Here is a 24,904-nt window from a genome sequence, read left to right as displayed (position 1 = left end):
GAGGCTCAGTTGGAAAGTGACTTGCTCAAGATCATCCAGTCTTTAGGAGCCACAGGTGAGAAACAGCATCCAGACTAACTCCAAACTGTGGATTGGCAAATCATTATGGCTTGGGACCCCTCCCCTTCATGAGGCTCTTTTGGTGTTGAGGTGGGGTTAGGTACCACCTGGACCTTATCACTCTCGTCACTCGTGGCACTGAGACAACGCTGCCAAGCTCTCACACCTTCTGCCACTAGGCTGGCCACCACCACTCCAGACAACACCCATCCATACTACAGCAGCTGCCAATGGGGACTTGCAGTTGGAAGAAGAGTGGTTACAGCCCACAAGCTCCATGGAAGGTCATCTTGCTTATGAGCTGTGCGTTCCAGGCTCTGGGCTGAAGGGTAGTTAACTGAGAGGTAACACCTCAAGACTATTAACCACGGCCCTCAGCATGCCTGACAGCTCTAGGACTACTGGTCGACACACCTTCCCACTCAGGGTGAGTTTTCTGCCTCCCCAGGCGAGGTGCACCTCCCATCTCTCACCCCTCAGGGGTTGGGAAAGATGTGACTAAGCCAAGCTCCTCATTACTGCGCTGACTGCCATTCCTGGAACATCTGCTCATATAGGAGCAGAGCATGGGCAAGGACCCAAAAGGTTCCATCGCCTTGTTCTAGCCACCATGCCACCTTTGCCTCTTTCAGCAACCTGTTTTCAGGAGAAAGTGAATTCCAAAAGTTCAACATATGCCATACCATTTCAGGAGGCTGAGTTATATTGAAAAGAGTAAAAGACCAGGAAATTACTAGTTGTCCCGTCGCTGTTTAGCTATGAGACTCTGGGCAAGCCACCACCACTCTTCAGGCCTGAGTTCCCACTTCCATACAGTAAAGACGTTAGGGAAGGCAATCCCTTGCACCTTCTCTGTCTCTGGGGTCCACCCTGTTCCCCAGCCCGGCCACTTTCCCAGGGTGCGGGCAGCATCCTTCTAGAAGCTGGATCTTGTGGAGTCACTTGGCGTTCACCTTTCTTGACTTTTCTGAGTTTACTTCCTCCCGGCATGGTGGAGCGCTAGCCTCCTTCTGTTGACGCGTGTGGCTCTCCGAGTGCCGCAGAGACAGAGCAGAGCCGGATGCCAGCCACCGCCCCCGAGAGGCACCGTTGCCCGCCACCGGGGCTGCCTGCTGACCTCTCCCCATGGCCGCGGCCATCTTGCAGGCCCTGCCTGGCAGCCTCCCACCGCGGGCAGGTGCGGCCTCCCCAGCTCCCCCAGACACCCCCTGAGGCGTCAGCTGGCCCCGGCGCCTTTGCCACCGGGAATACTGGCACCGACCCTTCGACCCTTCGGAGCACAAGGAGCTCTTGCGCCCTGGGGCCTTCCCAGGCGTCTCACACAGACGAGTCCCCACAGGGCCAATAATCTCACCCCATTTCACAGACGGGGAACTGTGGCCACAGAAGCTCCTCGTCTTCCAGGAAGGAACAAAGGCGAGGCATCAGCCAGGGCAGCAGCCAGAGCCCAGGCACTCTCCCAGAGCCATGCAAGCTTTCGTAATCGGTCATGCGTCTTTTTACCTTTTGAAACTTTGTGGGATTTATATATAGCCTCCATCTTGTCCCTCTGAACTCGGCAGGGCTCACCATCAGTCACTGGGCTGAACACCTGGAACTCTGTGGGGACTGTCATTAGAAGGATGCGAGGCCAGGTGTGGTTTTGGACCAGAGACCTATTGGAATAGGGAGGATTTCTCACTTTCCAAGTTTACTCTGCTCAAGTTAAAACAATTAACCTCCTTTCCCCTTCAAACAACTGTTCTCCGCAGCTTTCTACTAGCTATAGCCAACCCGGAGACACAATGTCAAAAGTGGACTCTCTCTACCCTTGAAGCCTCCCAGGGAAGAGGACAGTAGACCCTCCCCCTGGGCTTCCTTCTGCCCTCGCTGCCCCCTTCCCCACCAGCGTCACCCACCACCCTCTGGATGCCAGACCTCCTGAGAGTGGGGATTTTCTCCTCTGCTGGGGTCATGACGAGATTGCAGTGAATGGGGGGCTTATAGGCCCCCACGTTGGGCCCCAGACTCATCTCTCGAGGGTTTGCCAGGCAAGCCAGCAGGGAGGGAAGGACAGATGGCAAGGTTATTCCCAACCACTTGGGGTCTTAGCTCTCTTAACTGATGTAGCTGTCAGCACGTTCCCCTTCTCGGGCTGCAGCCTCCCCCAGGACACACTCACACACACACACGCGCACACACACTCAAAAACTCTTGATGGTATTAATATTTTTAGGAAATCACCTGCCTCCTTCTTGTATAACACAGTAGCTAGCATGAATTGAATGCTGATCCCACTCTGGGTACAGTGCTGGGTGATTTTCATGCACTGATGACTGCATTCAATGCTCACAACAATCCTATGACGATGCACATGTGATGGATCTAAGGCTCAAGAACTGGGGTAAATGACCTGGGTCCCCCAGCCAGTACGTGGCAAAGCCAGGACTTGAGACCCAGTTTTATCTGACAGGTGAGTTCACTGGCCACCATCTGATGGGGCACGGGGTGGCTCAGTCTATTAGGCATCTCTCTCTCTCTCTCTCTCTCTCTTTTTTTAAGATTTTATTTATTTATTCATAAGAGACACAGAGAGAGGCAGAGACACAGGCAGAGGGAGAATCAGGCTCCATGCAGGGAGCCCGATGCAGGACTCAACCTTGGAACCCCAGGATCACGCCCTGAGCCAAAGGCAGATGCCCAACCACTGAGCCACCCAGACATCCTGGCGTCTGACTCTTGATTTCAGCTCCAGTAATGATCTTAGGGTTGTGAGATCGAGGACCCTGTCAGGCTCTGCGCTCAGCACAGAGTTTGCTTGAGACTCTCTTTCCCTCTCCCTCTGCCCCTGCCCGCCATTTGCACTCTCTTCCTAAAAAAGAAAAAAAAAATTAGTTAATTAAAAAAAATTTTTTAAGTAAAAAAATACTGGCCATCATCTGAGATCTTCTCCATGATGTAGGGGTGAGCTGCAGGTATAAGACATTGCTGGTCTGTATGAGGCAGTCCCAGGCAGCCCTTGGTACCCTTGTGCCTGAGAGGGAAGGTCACCCTCATCCATTGCACATAGGCTGGCCTTTTCCTCAGGTGACAGGGAGGGGCCAGGATGGCCTGCCCCCCTTCAAAAACACTGCCCAATGCAGGCTTTTCAGATGGTTGGAAGTAATTCAGCATTGAGATGAATTGATCATCTTGCAGAAATGACCTAAAGCAGTGGTTTTCAGACATGGTTGCACACTAGACAGCAGGAGAGACTTTTTAAATCTGGATGACCAGACTACACCCCATGCCACTTAAATCAACACATAATTGGAAATCAACCATCAGAAATTTTCAAAAATATTTAAAAATTTTCCAACAATCACAAATTTGTAGAAAGTTTCCAAATTGCTGTGGATGGACTGTGTGCCCTCCAAAACTCTTATGTTAAAACTCAAGTGTGGGAGCACCAGGGTGGCTCAGTCAGTTAAGCATCTGCCTTCAGCTCAGGTCATGATTCCAGAGTTCTGAGACAGAGCCCTGTGTTGGGCTCTCTGCTCAGTGGGGAGTCTGCTTCTCCCTCTCCCTTGCCTGTCACTCCCCCTGCTTGTGTTCTCTCTTTATATATATCAAATAAATAAATAAAATCTTAAAAAAAATAAAACTCTAATGTGATGGTGTCAGGTGGCCTTGGGGATGATTAGGTCCTGAGGGTGGAGCCCTGGTGAATGGAATCAGTGCCCTCATGAGAAGAGACAGGGAAGTTTGCTACTTCTCTCTGCTTTCCACCCTGCGAGAATATGGCCATCTACAGCCAGGAAGAATGTCTTCATCAAGAAACCTGGTGTCCTGGCACCCTGATCTTAGACTCCAGCCTCCAGAAATGTGAGAAATACACTTCTGGTGCCTAACTAAGCTGCCCTGATCAAGGCATCTTGTTATAGCAGCCCAAATTGATTAAGATACACGTAAAATACAAAAAACTTTTTTTCTGAACTGATTGAGTGTAATTTGCCAACTTAGCATACCACTTCTTCAAACATATTTGGGTCTGTTCCCTATAAACATAGACATTCTCCTACATAACCACAATAAAAATCCCCAAATCAGGAAATTAACATTGTTACGTCTCTACCAACTAATCCACAGACTCTGTTTGGGTTTCACCAATACGGTTGAATAATAAAAAAAAATATTATTATTATTGCCCTGACAACATTTTTAACAGCAAGAGGGTGTACTTCAGAAATCACAAGGAGTGGTCATTGGTCAAGTGTCTTCAGTCTCCTTCAGCCTGGAAAGTTCCTCAGTCTTCCCTTGACTTTCAGGACCTTGATACATTTCAAGAATATTTGGGAGAACATCCCTCCACTTGGGTTCACCCAACATCCCCTTATGAGGAGGTTCAATTTATTCATTCTTGGCAAGAATATGACAGAGAGGATGCTCTGTTCTCCTTGCATCCTGTTGGGTGGCTCACAATTTTTATTTATCCCATTACTGATGGCATCCAATTTGATCTCTTGATTTAAGGTGGTGTCTGCCAGCCCTCCCCACTGTAAAGTCGCTCCTTTTCCCTTTGTAAAGTCATTTGTATTTCATGATGAGAGGCAAGTGGTGAGTTGCATCCTGGGAGACTGGATGGTTATTTTTACTTCTTGCCAGGTGATCCCAGAGTGCAATCAACTTTGGGAATCAGCGGCCTAATTCCTCCCTGTGAAATAAGTGTCAGCAAACACATAGGGGCCTTTGTGACATGAGTTAATAATAACAGTAAATCTTACATGTACTAGCTAACATTTATCACGGTCTTGTGTGCCATCTACTGAGCTAGTTATTCTGTGTGCATTGTCACCATCATCTAACAGCTCACAGTTATAATTCATGCATTCAGCAGATTCTTATTATACACCAACTATGGGCCAAATACTTCTAGGTGCTGGGGATACAGCTTTGCATGACAGAGACCCAAATCCTCTTTCTCGTGGTGGCTACACTCTAGAGGAACGCCATGTATCAAATACCATACTAATTACTCTGTTCATAGTAATGATGACAATAATATTCATGACTTGTCTTCATCAAGCACTATGGGCCAGACCCTTAGATCACCACCACAACAACACGAGGAGGCAGGTGCTTTTATTATGTACTTAAGAATTCATGTCAGGGAAAGAAAGGCTCTAAGGCATATAGAAATGCAGCCAGCACAGCATTTGATACATTAATTACACTCTCGTCAGTGTTAGCAAAGATGATTGTGGACGCTGGGATTTTTGGAGAATCACACCAAACTAACAAATACATTACATGCATCAAGTTGGTAGAAATAGAAAGATGGACAATATCAAGTTCTGACAAGGATGTGGGGCAATGTGACCTTTACGCAATGTTGGTTCAAATGTTAGCTAGTGCAGACATTTTGAAGAGCATACTCTATATGTATTCCCAAGAACCCTGGAAAACCATCCTTAGGTAGATTCACTGGAGAAATCACCATGCAAGTTCACAAAGAGGCATATGCATAGAAGTTCATGCAGAGTTGTGTGTACCACTGAGTTGAAGGCAAGCAAGGGACCCTTACTGGGGAGATAGACAAGCAAAATCTGTTATGTGTATTTGGTGAAATACTTTGCAGGAGACAGAAGAAATCATCTGGATTACATAAAACGTGTAAATCTCAAAATCATAATGTTAATCCAAAAATGTAAGAAACAGAATATGTATAACATAATAACATTTATAAGAGTTTAAAAACAACCTTCAGGGGCACTTGGGTGGCTCAGTGGTTGAGTGTCTGCCTTTGGCTCAGTTGTGATCCTGGGGTCCCAAAATCGAGTCTTGCATCAGGCTCCCCCAGGAAGCCTGCTTCTCCCTCTGCCTATGTCTCTGCTTCTCTCTATGTCTCTCATGAACAAATACATAAAATCTGTTAAAAGAAATAAAATTAAAAAGAAAACAACCTACAGAACAACATTGTGTATTGTGGAAGATGTATATGTACATATGTGTGGTGGAAGGCGGATTGGAAGAAGATGCATTAAATATATGTCTGGATGTGCAGTGGGGATGGGGATGGGGGGTGGTAATGGGACTGTAGCTGGAGGACCAAGGGAAACAATAATAATTTAAAAATAGAAGAAAGGGCATCTGGTTGGCTTAGTTGGTTAAGTATCTGACTCTTGATTTTTGGCTTAGGTCACGATCTCGGGGTCATGAAATTGAGCGCTGGATGTGGAGCGGTTAGGATTCTCTCTGCCCCTCCCCCACTCACTCTCTCTCTCTCTCTCTAAAAAAAAAAAAAAAAAAAAAGGAAGAATAGAAGAAGAATCTTGTAAGGACAATTCCTTACATGCTATGGATTAGTGAATATGACCAACTTGATCTTGCACCTGATTTGATACTGCCTGGGAACGGAATAAAAATGAATGAATGAATAAAAATGGAATGAAGGTCTGTCAAAAAAGGTAAATGAAGGGTACCTGGGTGGCTCATTTGGTTAAGCATCTGACTCTTGATCTCAGCTCAGATCTTGATCTCAAAGTTGTGAGTTCAAGCCCCATGTTCAGCTCCATTCTGAGTGTGGAGCCTACTTGAAAAAAAAAAAAAAAAAGACATATAAATAATCCAGAAAGAGCTTCTTTACACTCAACTTTCTTCAAGCCATTCCTCATAGAAGGAGTATGGTCTCTGGATCACATGAACACCCTTTTGCTTCAAATTGACCTAATGAAAACAGGCCCACACTGACATTCACTCCCACCCCTACCAGAACAACCCTGTGTCCTCTGAACTTTTCTTATACCTGTTCTCCATAATACTCTTGTCCAGTGACAGAGTCGCCCAGGAGGAAGACAGAGTGGCCCTGATCAAGAAACCAAAGCATGGGTCCTGGCTTTGCAACTCACTAGCTGTGTGACTCTGACCAAGATGTACAGCTTCTCCAAGCATTTCCTCTTCTTTCAAAGTAGGGATCATGCTAGCTGCCCGGAAGGGCTGTTTGGAGAAATAAATCAGACTTTGCATGAAGGAGCATGGCTATATAGATGCTACCTTCTCCCTCCCTCTAGAGAACCTCAAAGGTACCTCAAGCCTCTTTGTCTATAATGCCAAACGTCCCCCAACAATGGCACAAGCCCTGGACACTGTTGGTGAGTGAGGGCTACACACATGGCTGGACTGTTCTCCCTCAGACCTCCATGTCCAGACCTGCCAACGGGGGAGACACTGGTGGTCCTGGCCCTGTACCCAAGGAAGGCAAATGTGTGGGCAGGAAGTGCCTGGAGGAGAGCAAGAGTGGTGGCTCCCTGGCAGCCAGCCTACTTGTCTCCACTAAGTGGCCCAGTATGTTCCAGAGTATCCCAAATGATGTCATTGTCTTTGTTGCACTTCCCTCGAAGTAGATGGCACTGTCTCCCAACCAGCCTTTAAAGTCCCCTGCCCATGACCAGAGTCTAATCCCCAGCCAGGTCTTGTGGGTCCTGCCACCAACGAGTCTCTCACAGCTTCCCTGGCTGTCTGGGGACTGTCCAGGCCCTCAGCACACCTTTTCTCCAGGAAGGCAGCCATGGTCATGGGGCCCCTTTCCACCTCCTGTGCCAATACAGAACTCACAGAGATTCAGTCTCACGGGGCAAGGTTGTTAAACCAACATCAGAACCCTAGAATCACAAGTGGTGGTCAACCGTAGGAGGTGGTGGAAGGATGCCAGGAGAAAAGGTAAAGCTGTGTTTAATCCAGAGAGTGGGAGGGGCGAGGGAAGGCACCTCTGAGGAGAGCCCATTGATCCCTCAGGGTCCTCTCAGCCGGGCTCAGAGGTCTTAGTTATCATCCTCAGTATAGGAAGGCCCTTGAGGGCTGGTCAGCCGAGAAGAGGGAGAAACACTGTCCGGCTGATATTTCATAAAGGTGGTGGAGGAGGGGAGAGCAGGGTGGTGGGGGGTGGTCGGGAACCAAGGGTCCCCACAAGGATGGAAGGTGTCTTTAGGGCTGCATTTGAGAGTTCTGTGCCTTCATTTGTCTTCATCCTGCTTCACAATAGTGTTGAAAATCGCTCTGTCTCTTCCGAGGGTAAAAAAAAAAAAAATGCAGGGACAGATGCATGAGTCTACTTCCCACTAATGGTCTGAACAGCTGCTGGAACACCTCTGAGTACAATAAAAATTCCAACCAGGGTGGGAACAGGTGCGGTCATCTTTTCTATCCCAGTGAGTGGTGATTTCGGTGCATTGGCACCAACCTGTCTACGTGGAAAGAGCACGGTTGGAGTCTTCTGCTCAATGAACAACAGGTCGAAGGACCGACAGCTCCAGGAGGGGAGCTCAGGGCAGCTGCGAGTGTGTATCCAGGGACTTCACTGGTGCCTTCCCACCTCAAGCTGGGTTTACACAAGGGAGGCTTTAAACTCCACATCAGGTTTATTTTTATTATTTTTTTAAAGATCATCCATCTGAGAGAGAGAGAGCACGAGCAGGGGAGCAGCAGAGGGAGAGGGAGAAGCAGACTCCCCGCTGGGCAGGGAGCCCAAGGTGGGGCTCGATCCCAGGACCCCAGGATCATGACCTGAGCCAAAGGCAGACGCTTAACTGACTGAGCCACCCAGGCGTCCCCATCATGTTGAGGTTTTAGAAGGACTGATTCACCTTTCTCTAGGGCTTACCAGTGACCTTCCAGCCCCCTTTTCAAAGACACTAGACTGAGATGTCCCTTCAGCCTGGGGCTCTGTGTGCTCATCCCTACACCCTCTGCCTTCCTTCTCTCCTGAGGCCTGGGCAGTAGCACACCTCACCAGCTCCTCTGGTGCAACAGCTAACCTCACTGCAAAACGGGTGAAAACCAGAGGTACAGACTCTTTTCTCATCAGTGAGTCAGGCCACAGACACGGTGCTGTTGGAGACTGGCCCTGCCAGAGACTCTTCTGTGCCACCCATGTGTGCCATGGAGCCCAGCAGGGTCTTAATGAGCATCTAATGGTTATTAATCATGGCTGCACATAGAGCTTTAAAATTATCCATGATATGACATTCTGGAAAAGGCAAGACTATGGAGACAGAAAATCAGTGATTGCCAGGAGTTTAGGGCAGGGAGGTAGGGGTGGGGGAAGGAAGAGATGAATAGGGCAAGAACAGAGGATTTTTAGGGTGAAACTACTCTGTGTAGGTAGATATATTTTCTTATACATTTGTCCAAACCCATACAATATACATCTTCTAAGGTTCGTAGACTCATTTCCACCGTGGTGGGCGGGAGTTACCTACGCACAATACTAAACCATTCTTGGACCCCAGGGGGGTATCTGAGACTTCAACTCAGTTCTGATGCCAAATACTTGGAGATGGGATTGGATCCCACAGATTAAGAGTTCAGTCCTACAAGACCACCTCCCACTTTAGATGCCAGTCACAGGCCCCAGGCTGTTTGTCACCTGTGCTTCTGGTGACTGGCTGCAGATTGGAGCTTGCAACGACCTCCTCCATAGATTTGATTAATTTACTAGAGCAGCTCACAAAACTCAGTGCAACACATATTTATGTTTACTACTTTATGAAAGGATATGATAAAGGATACAAATCAACAGCCAGATAAAGAGAAACATGGAGTGGGATCCCCAGCACAGGAGCTTCTGGCTGGTTCTGTGGCATGTGGGAGAATTTGGTGCCCCAAGCGTGGAAGCTTTCTGAAAAGGGCCAAAAAAGCTCATGTGTTCTGTTTCCTTCCACTCAACCTCTCCCCTGTTATGAATTTGAATTTGCATTCCCATTTCATGCACAAAATCCTTTCTGCCTCCAGCTGAAGGTTTCTATCATTAGATCTTTATAGTTAGAGAGGGGAAGCTCTTCATCACAGGGGTTCTGGACTGCTTTGGGAACGCAGTGCTCTTGGCTGTTCATAACTCCCACTTTGAGCTAGATGGCTGTTTAAACTCTAAAGGGATCTTCAATCCAGGTTAATATCTAGGGTGAAGATGTAGGAAGCTTGGATCCGATGTCATTGTGAGCAGCGACCACTGTTAGGACATTAGAAATAAGTTGCAAGCAGAGCTTTATCAGACAGACCAGGAGGTAAAGTTCAAAAGCAAAATCAAGTATTTTCAAACAGATGGCTTTGAAAAGGTTTTTTATAAATGCACATTTATGTACATAATTGGGTCAGTGAAATGCATGGACTTTGTGTTTCTTAAGCTCTAAAACACTTGCAATACTTATCTGGAGAAATTAAAGGGAAAGGTTACATTTATTTACATTTGTATCTTTTCTCCTTTTTTAGGCTTTAGACTTTTAAAGGTCAAGGGTCTTCCTCATTTTTTTTTTAAGATTTTATTTATTTATTCATGAGAGACATAGAGAGAGGCAGATACATAGGCAGAGGGAGAAGCAGGCTCCCTGTGGGGACCCTGATAGGAGACTCAATCCCAGGACCCTGGGATCACGCCGGGAGCTGAAGGCAGATGCTCAACCACTGAGCCTCTCAGGTGCCCCAAGGTCAAGGGTCTTCTGATCCATCTTTGTGTCTTTCCCTCCTTCACTTCTTCCACTAGAATCAGAGTTCAACAAATGTTTGGAGCAAGACCAGAGCAGGGAATCTGAAACAGAGACAAGGACGTAGGGGATGGGCTTAGAAATAGCACAATCAATATATTTCTTATGGTTATGTTACAACCTACACCACTCCAACATGTTAATTAAGCTCCTACACGTGCCAGGCAGTCATAGGTCCTAGGGCTCATCACTGGACAGAACGGACAGACCTCCCAAGATACTCCCCGTTCTACAGAATGTTGGCCAATGGCCATATGAGAAATCCGAATGCATCACACAAAAAGTTAGAAATAAAAATACAGGTATTTGACCCCCCCCCCCCATACTTCCCACTCTAAGCTCATCATTCCCTTTCCCTCTGGAAATAGATGTGACTAGAAAAAAAAAAAAAAAGGCAAGGAAAAAACCCTGCTCTCTGAATGGTCTCCTGAATTAAGTTCATGTGACACCTCCACATATTTGATGTCACCTACTCTCACAACCTAGGGGCATAGATGACATTTTTGCCCTTCCTTAGGGTAAAGAAGGTAAGACTCAAGGTGGACATGTGATTTGCCCACAGGTGCACAGCAGGTAAGACACAGAGCTGAACCAAATTGCCCAGGTCACCAACGCCCCAGTCTTGGGGCTTCATATTTTAGCACTCCATGTCCCCAGGAAGCAAGAAGCCTGGGGGACCGGGGCAGGTGGGGAGAGACAGTTCATCTTGGCCCAGACACTGGCACAGCATTCTCAGAAATGAGCATCGTGGCAAATGAGGCTGCAAAAACAAAAACCAAGCCACCCAGTTCTTGAAGGATAGCTGCATCTGGCTGGTGGAGGGTGAGGCTATGCTAGCCACTCAGCCCCAGCCCAGTTACTGCCACTGCCCCTCTCGCCCTCAGAAATGTCACAGTGTACTCTCTCTCTCCCCCACCACACTGTGGACCCCAGAGGTGACAGATTGAGCCACGGACCCGCAGCCAGGAAGGAGAAAGATCTAACCTTCCCTCCTGCAGCTGCTGCTGCTCAGACCTCTGTTTTGAATGGACTGCAAGACCAAAACTCCAACCCCAGAGCTTAGGACTTGGTGCCTGGGGTTTATAGGCCCAGCCCAAGAGCTTCTCTGACCAAATATATCTGAAGGCAGCAGTAGGGAAAAAAACAATAGGGTGCGGTGGTTTTATTTTTTTTCTAGTCATAAAATAGCAAGAACCCAGGAAAAGCTGTTTCACAATTAGGAGGTTCTTGAGTTCCTTTAGTAATAAAACCTTCCAAGATGATAAAGTTATATGGTCGCTGCTCTGGGCTGAATATTCATGTCCCCCCAACATGTGTGTGTTGAAATTCTAACTCCCAATGTGATGGTATGAGGATGTAGGGCCTTGGGAGGTGATTAGGTCATGAGAACAGAACCCCCATGGATGGGATTAGCGCCCTTAGAGAGGAGGCTCCAGAGAACCTCCCAGCCCTGTCCATTACAAGAGGAGGACACAGCAGGAAGACATTGGCTGTGCACCAGGAAGCAGACCCTCAAAAGAATTCAACCATGGTGGCATCTCAATCTTGGACTTAGCCTCCAAAATTGTGAGAAATATATTTCTGTTGTTTACAAGTCCCCAGTCTGTGGGATTTTGCTAGAACAGCTTGAACACATAAAGACAACCTCCCTGTCTTCAACATGGCGAGTGCTAATAAGATTCCAGCAACTGTTTCACTGGCTCTACCCCGATACCCCCAATTAGAGGTCATCTGACTTTGTGGGGGTATCTGAGGTTCATGGGGTCCCTGGGGTTGTTAGTTTGGGCTCTGAGTCCTCTCCTGTTCTTTGGCCCCTTTATTCTTTGCTGCCCAGGAAGCCATCTGAGGGCTGCTGCATACCCCTGTTGCAGACATTGAGGACCCCCAGAGTTGTGCTGGGCTTCACCTAGAGGTCGAGGAGAAAGCCTCTCTTCCTCCTCCCTCTCTGTGGAATTTTAGGACCTGCAACGTGAGCACCAAAGCTTGAGTGACGAGTCCTGTGCGAAGGCAGACCCCATGAATTCTGTCTGCAGTGCATCTCTGCAAGGACACCAGGAGGTGAACACTGGGGATAGACACCAGGGGTCCTCTTCGTGCTCATTGATTCTATTGTTTTAACTCTTTTCCCAGACTTCACGCCCTCCATCCTCTATTCCGACCAAACAGCCCTGCCCCCTCCATATCCTGCCTGTTCAGACAGGATGGTCTCAGCCTCATCTCAGGCAGTGACCCCTCTGAGAGTTTGGCTTTGCCAGCAGAAAATGAGAAGCCTCCGATGGGCTCTGAGCTGAGAAGGACCCTCATCATTAGGAAGATCCCTCTCGGCGGTGGTCCCCGGAATGGGCTGGATGGGAGAGAAGCTATTCTTGCTTCCAGCCCAGAACCTGAAGCCCAGATTCAGTTCAAGACAGTGGCGCACTGGTGCCACCTGGAGGCAGCCAGCTTCAATTAACAGAAGCAGTTGACAATTCTGCAAATCAGAGTCAGAGAGGCTTTTCAGGTGCCTCCTGAAAACAGCCTGTTTATTTGGAGGGGGCCAAAAAGAACAAAGCTTCAAGGAGGTCTGCGCTAGAGACTGGAAGAGTGACTCCTCTCTAGAAGGAGATTCTCGAGTTACTTCAGAAGCAGAAGCTCCCAGGATGAGCTGGAGAGACACCTCCCTAACCAAATGAAATTTGACCCCCACAACAGATTTGCAGAATAAAGGGCAGTCTTCGCTCAGAGGAAGGAAAGTGGGCTTGATCTGGTTTCATGTGACACATTCCAGTTGCCCAGTGGCACCTGCTTTAGAAGTTCCTTCCCACTCTCGGACAGAGACCGTAGAGAGGCTGGCACAGGGACGATGGCCCTCTGAGCCTGGGTCCTCGGCTACCTTTCTTTCTCTAATTTTCCTGTCCTTTACAACACAGCCCAGGAAGCAAGCAACAAGTAGGGGGTACTAGAGGTTGCAATGGAGCAGTTTTGAAAACCTAACTCTGAATCTCCCTCTTCCTGCCAGAAGCCACTTAATTACAGACTTCAGTGTATCATTCTTGTAATATTGCGTGATTTGTTTCTCTCTTCTTTCCAAGTGGGAGCAAAGTATTCCTTATCGGCTTTCTCCGGGTCACGGAGTCATGGGAAGTTTATTATATTATGGCTAAAATCTCTCCTGCCGTTCGCTCTATCTCCTTCCTGATACTTGATGTTTTCTTAAGAAGGTTTCTCAGTGTAGACAAGCAAGGTCATATCTCTGAGTCTCTGCCAAGATTGTGCTGCACTTCTGCTTCTGCTCAGATGGGAACTTAGCAGCAGCTGAAGATCAGAAGATCAGGCATCCTGATTTGCATGGGAAGAAAGGAAGAGTAGCTGACGCCCTCAGAAGTCAGGCAGACCTGTGAGGTCTACGTCATCGTGCGCACCGTGGAGGGTCCTCCAGCATTGGGTATGGGGGTGGGAGGCCAGAGGGCAGGGCTGGGGGAAAGGAAATGCCCGGCCCAGGAGGGGTAGCAGTCAGATTTGGGGTGGCCCCCATGAAAAGTGGTTAGGAAGTTAGAAGAAATTCTGCCTCCAAGGATTTCTGAAAAGCCAGTGTCCACGTCTCATCTCTGCCACTATGGTCCTTCACTTCTGTAACATCCACACCTTTCTTCTCCCCGTTCCCTCTCTCTTCTCACACCAGCCCCCTTTCTTTTTGCTTGCTTTGCTTCATTGCAGGTATCATGCTAGAGCCAGGGGAAAACTCAGGCCTCTCCTTCTGGCGAATATCACATAATGCCTTTCACTTCCTCCTCTGTTAAGGGCAAAGCATGTGCTTGTAAAATCAAAGTTCACGTTCTGCACTTGGCTTCCAGGAGGGTTGGGCTACCTTTAGCACATTTTCCTTTGAAACCACCTCTGAGCTTTGTCTTCCCTCCATTCTCCTTTCAGTGATGATGATGGCCAGAGGCTGAGCCATAGGGAGGTGGTGGGAGTTGACCCCAAGGAGGCTCGTCACATTGAACAAATAAGTAGCTTGAGCAAATACATGTAGGGAGGGTCATGAGAGCCAGGTTGGAGAAGTGACAGGATGTGAAAGGTGGAGGTTGGGAAGGACCTTGAGGCATCGATGGGGCACCAGATTAGAACTGCCAGTATGGTATGAGCTCAGAGTGTCTAAACATATAAACAGATAAATACATTAAAAAGAAAACCACAGGCCAGAAATGGCCTCACAAGGGCAAGTCACAAAATGAGGGCTTAACACCTAACCTAACTGCAGTTCCAAACTCCCCCAGATCTGTCAGTTTTAGCTGGTCAGTCAAGAATTTTCCAACAGGCACTAATGAGGTCACCTGTCACATGGGTCCCATTCCACCCCCAAAGGGAGATGAGGTCATCCACCTAATAAGTCTCCCTGCACCCCCGGCAATTAAATGAGAAAAATTAAGCTGAGTACAGTTTAAAGATCCAATTGGCTCTACTAGTCAATTCATAAATCAGACAGCATCCCATCTAGCAAGTAGAGGGGAGCTCTGGTGGGCTATAGAAAAGGAAAGATTTAAAAATAGAGAGGGAGCAGAGAAAGGGAACTATCAGCAAAGAATTCCTTGTTTTAGGCAAGGTCACCCACCAAGGGGAAGGGTCTGCCTGTAAAATTCCTGGTGCTGACCAGGAGATCCCTATGCTGACTGGTTAAAAGTTGCATTCCTTAGCAAGGGTTGGGCGGCGGGCGATGAGGGGGTTGAAACTGCAGGTAGGGGATCCCTGGGTGGCGCAGCGGTTTAGCGCCTGCCTTTGGCCCAGGGCGTGATCCTGGAGACCCGGGATCGAATCCCACGTCGGGCTCCCGGTGCATGGAGCCTGCTTCTCCCTCTGCCTGTGTCTCTGCCTCTCTCTCTCTCTCTCTGTGACTATCATAAATAAATAAAAATTTAAAAAAAATAAAGACTCTGCATCTTTCTTTAAAAAAAAAAAGAAAGAAAGAAACTGCAGGTAGGTTAGGTGTTAAATCTTGGTTTACTGACTTGAACCTTAACCTAAGTGATACCTTTGGGCCTGTGGTTTTCTATTTCACACCACTAAGGGAAGGCCTTGTTTGGAATAATTTTTTCTTTTCTTCTGCTAATAACTTCCTTGCTCCACCCTTCTTCCTATACAAACCTTTCATTTTGTACAACTTCCTCTGAGATCCCCTCTGCTCGCCCGATCCACATATCACTTAATAAAGCCAATTAGTTCTTCAAATTACTCAGCTGCATTTTTGTTCTATTACATACATATATACATAGACACAGATATATACATGTGTGGAAGTACATATATGTGCATACAAATAAATTCTAGCTCTATCAGCTGAGAGCAACCAGAAACAATAGCATCCCTATAGCAGTGAGCACATGGAGCATCCAATCTTGGTTTCTAAATACCATTTTTCACTAAAAAGAACCCAGAAATGGCTGATTCAGGGGACAGAATGGGTGAGCCTGGACTATCTTCTTGTGCCAGAAAATAAGATGATGCTTGAAGAATGATGAGAGCGGGATCCCTGGGTGGCGCAGCAGTTTAGCGCCTGCCTTTGGCCCAGCGCACGATCCTGGAGACCCAGGATCGAATCCCACATCGGGCTCCCAGTGCATTGAGCCTGCTTCTCCCTCTGCCTGTGTCTCTGCCTCTCTCTCTCTGTGACTATCATAAATAAATAAATAAATAAATAAAATTAAAAAAAAAAAAAAAGAATGATGAGAGCATGTCAAAAGGACACGGGAACCAGCCGATGGAGATCCCACTGGCTAAATCTCAGATGATCTAAACATCAAAATAATATGATAGCATCGGATTCGACTTATTAAAAAAATATGAATCCATATTGATAAATAAATGAATGATAAATAAATGGGGTGTGTATGTCTGTGTGTGTGTAAAAGTTATTTCATACAGTAGGCTACCAAGTAATAAATGTAGAAGGAATTAATGGAAATAAAAAACAATAGTATGGCAGCATCATGGTGTTGAGTTATTCAGATAGGGGCTGATGAGAGGAGCTTGATAAGGAACCAGGATATTGGTATCATCTCAGAAGATCTCCCCATAGAATGGTTATCATTACTAAGGCATAAGTAGTGACTTGATGGGGGAGAAGTTTGGAAGACACCAACATGACCAAGAGATCAAGGTCACCAAGGGGTGGCATACTATAATGTGCTATAATATGTAGAGCCCGGCATCCTGTCTGTATGTTGCTGCCAACAAAGCCTGATCAGGTCTGACCAAAAGGAAATATCAGATAGAACTGTTAGGGTTGTCCTACACAATAAAAGGCCTGTATTCTTTAAAACTGAAGGACATGAAAGACAAGTGAGAAATTCTGAGAAATTATTCCATGTGGAAGGAAATTGAAGAGATGTGGTAAGTGGATGTAATGTGTGTTCTGGACTGATCAGATCCTGAACCAGAAAGAACACAGAGACATGGTTGGCTGATCTGGCAAAGCCTAAATGGGGGTCTGCGGACTGGGTGGTAGTGTTGGGTCAATGGTGATAACCTCACTTGGAGAGTCTGTACTTGTTTCCTAGGGCTGCCATAACAAATTGCCACAAAATCAGTGGCCTCAAATTGCAGAAATATATTCTCTCACAGTTCTGGTGGCTAGAAGACCAAAATCAAAGTGTCAATCACTGGGGCTGGTTCCTTCTGGAAACTGAGGGAGAAACTGTCCCAGGTCTTTCTCATATCTTTAGAGGATTGTTGGCAATCCTTGGCATTTCTTGGTTTGTGGCACCATACCTCCAATTTCTGTTTCCATTTTTATGTGGCCTTCTTCTCTGTAAGTCTCTGAGTCCCTCTTTGTCCTCTCCTCTTATTATATGGACATCAGTTTACTGGATTTAGGGCCTACTTTAAACCCAAGATGATCGTAACTCAATATCCTTAATTACATCTGCAAAGACCCTATTTCAGAATAAGGTCACATTCTGAGGCTCCAGGCGGGCATGAATACTTTGAGGGGAACACCGTTAAATCCCCAGCAGGGCTGTATCCAGAAATACACCCTAAAGTTTCAAGGGCAACAGGGCATTACAATTGCATCTTGCTCTCAAATGGTTCAGAAAGTGGTAATGCAGAAGTCAAGAATTCCTTATATCCCACTCTTGCAACTTTCTATATCCTTGAAATTATTTCAAAATAAACATTTAAAATTTTTCTTTAAGCTCTTTTGATATTACTTAAGGTTTTCATGAGGGAAACATTCAGGAGAGAATGAGACAAGAGGTAGGAAATGTGAATGGGCAGGAAGGAGCACAAGAACTCTGGGTCTTCTAATGCCTCACCTTTTTGCATTCTCCAAGGACTTTAAATATTCTTTTTGGGTGGATATGATCCATTTCCAGAGGGAACTGATTTAGAATTTGGTCATGACCAAATGACAAGTTTTGCTACAGACAAACCCAGAAGTGAAGAGGGGCTTCCCTAGTTCACAGAGCCTACAGTCTGCTGCTGTGTGCCCAGGACTGGTGCCCCACCACGGTCTTAGGGACCACCCATCACCACTTCAACTTTTTGCAACTGCTTTGTCTTTCCTGATTTTTTATTCCTATCAAAGAAATATAAATTTAATTCCTTTTTTGCACATTACACATATTTCTATCCTTAATCTAAAATCTATCTCCCCATGTTTTTAACCCTTTAATTTAGCTGGTAAAAGAGTTTCGCCTTCTATGTTCCTGCTTTAAATCTCAGACCGTTGATCTTTTATTGCTTTTCATTACCTTTCAGGGTTAGTGGGTTGTTTATTTTATGTTTCACTGTTTTTGTCTTATTTTTCTTATGTTTAATTTCAATTTTTAATCTTTCAAATTCCCATAGTCCCCATATTAGCCTGCTCTGACTATCTTTTCCTTTTATTCCTCCATCCTACAATCACTGGCTTTATCAGAGACTGTAAAGAAGGATGGTCCCAAGAGTGTGAGGAGTTCAGAGCTGACAAAAGCTCTCTCTAAAGCCTCGTCTATTCCCACCACAGCCCCCCAGCCTGCTGAAAGATGCCCTCCCAGAATCCTTGTGATGTATTCAGAAACTTCATCCCTCTCAGGGCTATAATTTGCTTAGAAATCTTATTTATATCACATGTAATTTAATCCTTTGTGTTTTAAAATCAATGGTCAATATCTGGCCAAACTTTGCTAAGTGAAATGCACTGTTGACCTGTAACATGTCACAAAACCAGAAGGATGTGGTTAAGGGGGTCACAGCAGCCCGGCCTTGGACTTGGTTGACCTTTTTGGCCCTGAGCCTTAGATAGGTACTCTGCAGAGGCACAGTTACCAGGCCCATGGCATGACTTGTTTTCTTATCTATTTCCATTCTGCTTATTTCCAAACTTATTCCAAACACTTCCCTTCCAGGCTGTCTACAGCAGGTTGCTGGCTGGGTAGTCCTCCATGCTCCCTTCCCTTCTCAGAACCGTCCTGGGAAAAAAATTCAATATGGAGATTATTCCGATTATTATTATTATTTTTTTGATAACAGCTATCAGTTCCTTCCAGGGTGAACCTCTATTATTAGGATCCATTCAATACTTTCTAGATGCACTTCAATCCTCATATGTAGAGAATAGAAGGCCTGTTTTCCCTCCTGATTATGAGCCTTCTTTCTTTCCCTACCCCTAAATCTCTCTCTCCCACCCCCCTACTCTCTCTCCTTCTGTCATTCCTCACATGGCCTAATGGGTATGACTAGCTTTTGTCATTCCCCCCAGGATGCAATATTGGTTTTGCTTTACTATCTTGGCTAATGTAGGGGAACAAGGGAAGAGTTTCTAAGACTTTCTTCCTTCTTAACCACAATTGCTGTTACCCCATAGGCCAAGAAACCAATGTGAGATAAAGTCAACATCAAATATGGCCATCACAATTATATATTCACATTCTAGAGAAATGACCATCAAATGGGTCAGTGGGTACAATGGACTCACTACAAACTAAGACTTGGGCTAGAATTCCATTTATGACCTGGTCACCATATGCTTCCATTCTATAACAGAGATGTCATGATCATGTTTCATGACTCTGAGGATGATTAACACCGTTATCTAAGAAAATAACCATAAGGATCTTTGGAAAAAGACTGAGACAAACAATACCTTAGATAATTGTGATGTTGAAGGTTTTTCCTCATGAGGACCCAAATGATCTCAGGTCCAAAAAACGGACAAAGGATCATGACTTTTAATTATGGTAGATGCCACTCTCTATACTTTATTTTTTGGTTGTATAAATGAGCAGTGCCCTTGTTTGGTGCCCATCGATAGTGTCAGGAACGTCATGTCCTATTAACCACCTCCATAACTCTATGCCAGCTTGGTCACTTAGCTGACCAGCTGGCCTGACCACTCATTTTAATCATTGTATCACCTTGCTTCTTACAGTTAAGTGTAACCACTCTATTATTTGGGGATCTTATCATTCTCAGCAGGGACTCGGGTTCTGTAATAGCAGCCCCTACCATCAGCGCTGGCCTACCAAGTACAGTCACCACTGAGCTTTTCAACAACCTAGTGTCCTCTTCCCCTTTCATTCCTTATCATTCTAGAAAGTGGAGTGTCCTTCGGATACCTACCTCCTACCTCCTGTAAAATAGAGTGGTTTGGGCAGGTTTTCCAATCTTACAAACTATGGATATATGTCAGCATGCCCGTTTCTCTGGAAATTTTGATCTTTTAATCTATTTCCTGCTACAAAAGTCTGGCAGATCTACTTGACTTTAACATGGGCCATTGCTTTCTCCGTCCTTCTATGAACTATACCTGGCAGCTTATTTGCTCCATCTCCTGGGACCCTTGCCAGAGTAAATTAAATCTTGTATCCTAGGAGAGTGCTCTCATATCTATAAAATTTCCCTTCCCAACTTTATGTTCTACCCTTGTGTTAAAAATGTATCCAGGAGTTGTTTACTCATGTATGGTAATACAACAGATGTGTAGAGAATTTTTCATGAAGGAAGAAGTTGATGCTCAGATTCCTAGAAAGAGGAGGCATGGCACACCATGCAGAGCCACATGGAGAAGGAACAGGAACAGTCAGGAGTCAGAAGAAGAAGAAAAACATGTCCCAGAGCCTTTATTGGAGTTTTTGCAGGAATAAATAAGTAAAGTAGAAAAGGTACTCTGAGTGAGGTTACAGTTGGAGATTTTGGATAATTTCAGCAGACTCTAGACTATAAGGATAATCCACACTAATCTGGTCCCTGGATCTGGGGTGATTTAGGGCAGGAGGGATATTGGCCTAGTGTGTGAGTTTGATAAAGGAGAGCATGGGGGACATGGGCTTGGTTGGGGTTTGGTTGGTTTGCATATGAGAGGTATCCCTGAGTAATTTGCTGTCTCTAGGAATTAGAGCAGCAGTCTCTCCCAGATCAAGGCCCCTGAATGCCAGTATATCAAGAATACAGAAAATAAGAATATATAGTCAGGACAACCTCAATCTTCCTCTCTCCCTCCAATCTCTAATTCAGCACTGTCAGCACCCAGCTCAGCACATGCTGGCTCATCCTGCAGTTCCTTCAACAAGTGGCACCTTTTCTCCTTCAGCAGATCCAGCACTTCCCCAGCCAGGTGATAGTATGACTTCATGCTTGTCATCAGCCTCAGACCCCAAAGGGCAGAGCCTGATGAGGGTGCCCACTGGCCTGCAGGGCAATGGCCTCTGCAGAGTCCTTGGGCCAGTGGGGTGGATGCTAGCCCTGCGTGGGGAGAAGGAAGCCAATTCCACAATTTCCTGGGCTCAGGGAACTGGATTCTGAAGCTTACCACCCCATATATCCCCACCTCTAATCTCCAGGTCCCGTTCTTCACTAATTAGAGCCTGGCCCTGGACAGAATAGACCTACCTAGGTTGAGAGTTCAATCCTCTCTGGAGCTCCTAAGATTAAATCCTGGGCTGATCCTTAGCTTTTTCAGCTCTCTGGCTACAAGAGCTGTGCCTTTCTTTACGTGCTGCCAAGAAGGCTTGACTTTCACACCCACCTTGTAATTTGTGCAATCACTGTCAGCCTTTCATTTTTCAAAGCAGCAAGTGCCCCCTGCCACAGTCATCCAGATCCATATCCTTCCAATTCCTATTCCCCCCATGGTTCTTAACTGTCTAATACATGTCACATACTAGTGCATTGCCTTTCTTGGGTAGACCATCCAAATTCACTACTGGCAAAAGTTTTACCAATCACTCTGCTACCTTTCACTGGGCTAAGCTCTGCCTCAACTGCTAGCAACTATGAAATCGACTTTGCCAGCCTGACAGCAGGTGGTTCAGCTGCAGAATCCCATCTTAGCATCTGCTTCTTGGACTATTCCTGACAACAATAGTTACAGGTTGATTCCCTGGGAAACTGGCTGTGAGGTGGAGATTAGCATGCAGGAAGCTTATTAGAGAGTGCTCTTGGGATTAACGCCCCTGGAGAAAGAGAAATGATTGGAAGAAGTTGGACTGTGCCATGGTTTCAACAAAGCCTCAGTTGACCCCATGAGGAGCTCTGATGCTGGGTTGCCCCTTCAGAGTTTTCAGACATCTCAGGCAAGAGGGCTGAGCCTTTATACCCTACAAAGAACAGTCATTGGATACAGGCTGCCCCACGAAGAGGACATGACCTTGGGCAAGGTGGCCCTCTGCAGCCAAGGGTAATTTCTGGAGGGCCGACAGCTGAAGGCTGTCTGCCAGCAGCACTCCCAGAGTCCTTCAGATCTGCAGGGGAATAGGGATGGAGACCATACCATCCTGCACCTTGCAATCTGGACATGATTTATCTTAATGTGCTCACTCCCCCATCAAGGTGCACACTGTCTGCTTGGACATATGGTCTCGATTGTATGATTATTTAACTTGTATTTACATTGCATCCTCCGGACAGGATTATTTAACTTTAAGACCTTAAATACTAGAATTTGTGATGGATCTAAAAGACAAGCAATAAGAATAGGGGCATCATTTTCCCCTGGGTAATTTTTCTAGAGAGACACATGCTAACCTAAATGGAAGATTTCTCACACTTATTTAAGAACAGAAACTGGAAGCTCAGAATATAGAAAACTGATCATTTTGCTTTGAAGTACTTGAGGAACACTGTTGGACATCCCATACCCACCAGGATTCTGTTATCAACTGGAAGAGCAACTCATTACATTAACATTTCACTCTTGTAGATATGCTAATCACTTGAAAGTTAGTTGACATTTGAGATTCTGAAAGTAAGTGAATGAAACCACTCTTCTATCATTCTCATTCATTTCTTAAAGGAGTTTTGTGGAGAGGAATAGTTGCTTCTCAACACAGAGGATACCTATTACAAAACATGGCTCAACACAAGAGGATCAGTGGCTAGCTGCTGAAGATTTTTTTCATAGAAAGTCTTTGCCACAGAGGAATCTGGCCTATGTTTTCATGGCCACTGTTCAGTGTCATGGTTGCTGGGTTTCTCTGGAGCTAAGCCACCTTGGGTATGAATAAAAAAAAGAACTGTTTCGAGTTCAGCCTAAACCCATGGATTGTTTGGCCAGAGGGAGTCATTTTGACTCACATGACTCACATGACTGAAATGATGTGTGTTTGGTAGCCATGGTGTTTCCATGGTCTGCAGGAAGTCCAGTACACATGGTTAGCTGAATGTTCCAGAGGGTGCTTAGAGGTAGTTAACATTAGCCTGTGGGTAGGAGAGCCCAAAGAGGGGGTCTGAGTTTGTGGTTTGCTTTGTTTTTATTTCATTTTATTTTTTAAATAAATTTTACTTGTGACAACATTTTATTTTATTTTAAGTAAACTCTACATCCAACATGGGGCTTGATACCATGACTCCAAGATCAAGAGTCACATGCTCTACCAACTGAGCCAGACAGATGTGCCTCCATTTTATTTTTAAGTCAGAAGAAAAATCAATTTTATTATAAATATCAACAATTTTTATTAGTATGTTTGGGTTTATCTTGTTGTTTCCCCTATCACACACATATCAATGTTTTTAAGAGTAAAAAGACATTGGTTTTGAAGACAGAGAAGAGAAGGGAAACCCAGGTTGTAAGATGAGCCTGGGTCTCATTTGCACATTACTGTGTGTCTGTATTTTAGGATGGCCAGATTTAGCAAATAATAATATGGATGTCCAATTAAATTTGAATTTCAGACAAACAATGGATACTTTTTAGAATAGGTATAGCCCAAATATCCATGGCAACCCATGTTTATCCCAAATAGTGCAGGCCAACTGTCCTTTATCTGGTAACCTTCCTGGATTTTCATGTGAAAAGAGTTGGATTTTGCTGAGAAGTTTGCAAGGTGAGAAGGACCAACAGGTGGCTGCCTGTGGCAATAAGAAGGATAATGAGCCCAAAAAACTACAGAGAAGAGACAAAGGGGAGTTGAAGAGGCTGGGAAGATAGCAGAGTAGGAAAACCCTAGGCTTATCTTTTCCCACAGATACAACTAGATAACACCCACATCTAATAGCCTAGAAAATGGCCCAAAGACTGGCAGAACAGACTCCACAACTAAATGTAGAGAAGAGTCCACATCGAAGAGGGTAGGAAAGGCAGAGACAAAGTCAGGAGGTAAAAGGACCCATGGGACCATCCAGGAGGGGAGGGAGGAAACTTCGGGTGCAGAGAAGTGAAAGGAGCAGACACTCATACCAAGGAGCCCATGAAAGGAAGACAAATCCTCATAACATTTGGCTTTGAAAACCAGAGGGGCCCAATTTTGTGAGTTCTTACAACCAGTGGAATTTAAAGACTGGGACTTTACACAATAGTGGTCTTGGCTCTGGGAGAGCCAGGAGGCTGAGAGGAAACTGAGTCCCTGCCCTTAAAGAAGTAGCACAACAAACGGCCTGCTAATATACAGCATAGATTGAAAAATGCCTGGGGCATACAGGAGGAAGAGTTATTTACTACTCTCAGAGTGTGTCCCAAGGGACAGAGATCACTAGGAGACTCCCCCAGGAACAAGGGAGCAGGTAGGCACCATGTTGCTCACTTGTCCTCCAGTATAAACACACAGCCACTGGCAGGAACCAGCACAGTGCTGACATTCACTACCTAACTTGCTTCTATCCAGTACCTTCCCTCCCCTGGCTTTGGTGAATGTGCCCCCCTCAACACAGCCTGCCTTATTACCAGTGCTACAAGTATCCTCCCCCAGAAAACCAGCACAAACCTTGCCAACACCCAGTCTTTCCACCCAAGAGCTTTGCAGGGCTTTGAATCCCAAGATGGCAGGGTGGTGGGCCCCCTCCCATGGAAGATCAGCACACATCTTGTTAAAATTGTGTACTCCACTCCAGCTGGCCCAGTTTCAGTGGTGGCACATCCCCTCCACTGGCCTGCAAACCTTGTGGGCACTGTGTAC

The 24,904-nt window shown here is 45.9% G+C and overlaps 1 long non-coding RNA gene across 2 annotated transcripts in view; it reads right to left on the bottom strand.

The window, feature by feature from the left end:
- Positions 1–10,236: 10,236 nt before the first annotated feature.
- The window catches only part of LOC144316019 (uncharacterized), a 37,741-nt gene continuing 23,073 nt past the window's right edge, over positions 10,237–24,904 (bottom strand). The window contains exon 3 of one of the 2 annotated variants that reach the window (XR_013381766.1): positions 10,237–10,600. This is a non-coding gene — a long non-coding RNA (uncharacterized LOC144316019). The remainder of the gene's footprint in view (positions 10,601–24,904) is intronic. The other variant, XR_013381765.1, reaches the window with a different exon arrangement.

The sequence above is a fragment of the Canis aureus genome, chromosome 6 (genome assembly GCF_053574225.1).
Source record: "Canis aureus isolate CA01 chromosome 6, VMU_Caureus_v.1.0, whole genome shotgun sequence".
Taxonomy (NCBI): domain Eukaryota; kingdom Metazoa; phylum Chordata; class Mammalia; order Carnivora; family Canidae; genus Canis; species Canis aureus.
The sequence above is the reverse complement of the archived record's forward strand: the minus strand, read 5'-3'. Positions and strand labels throughout refer to the sequence as shown.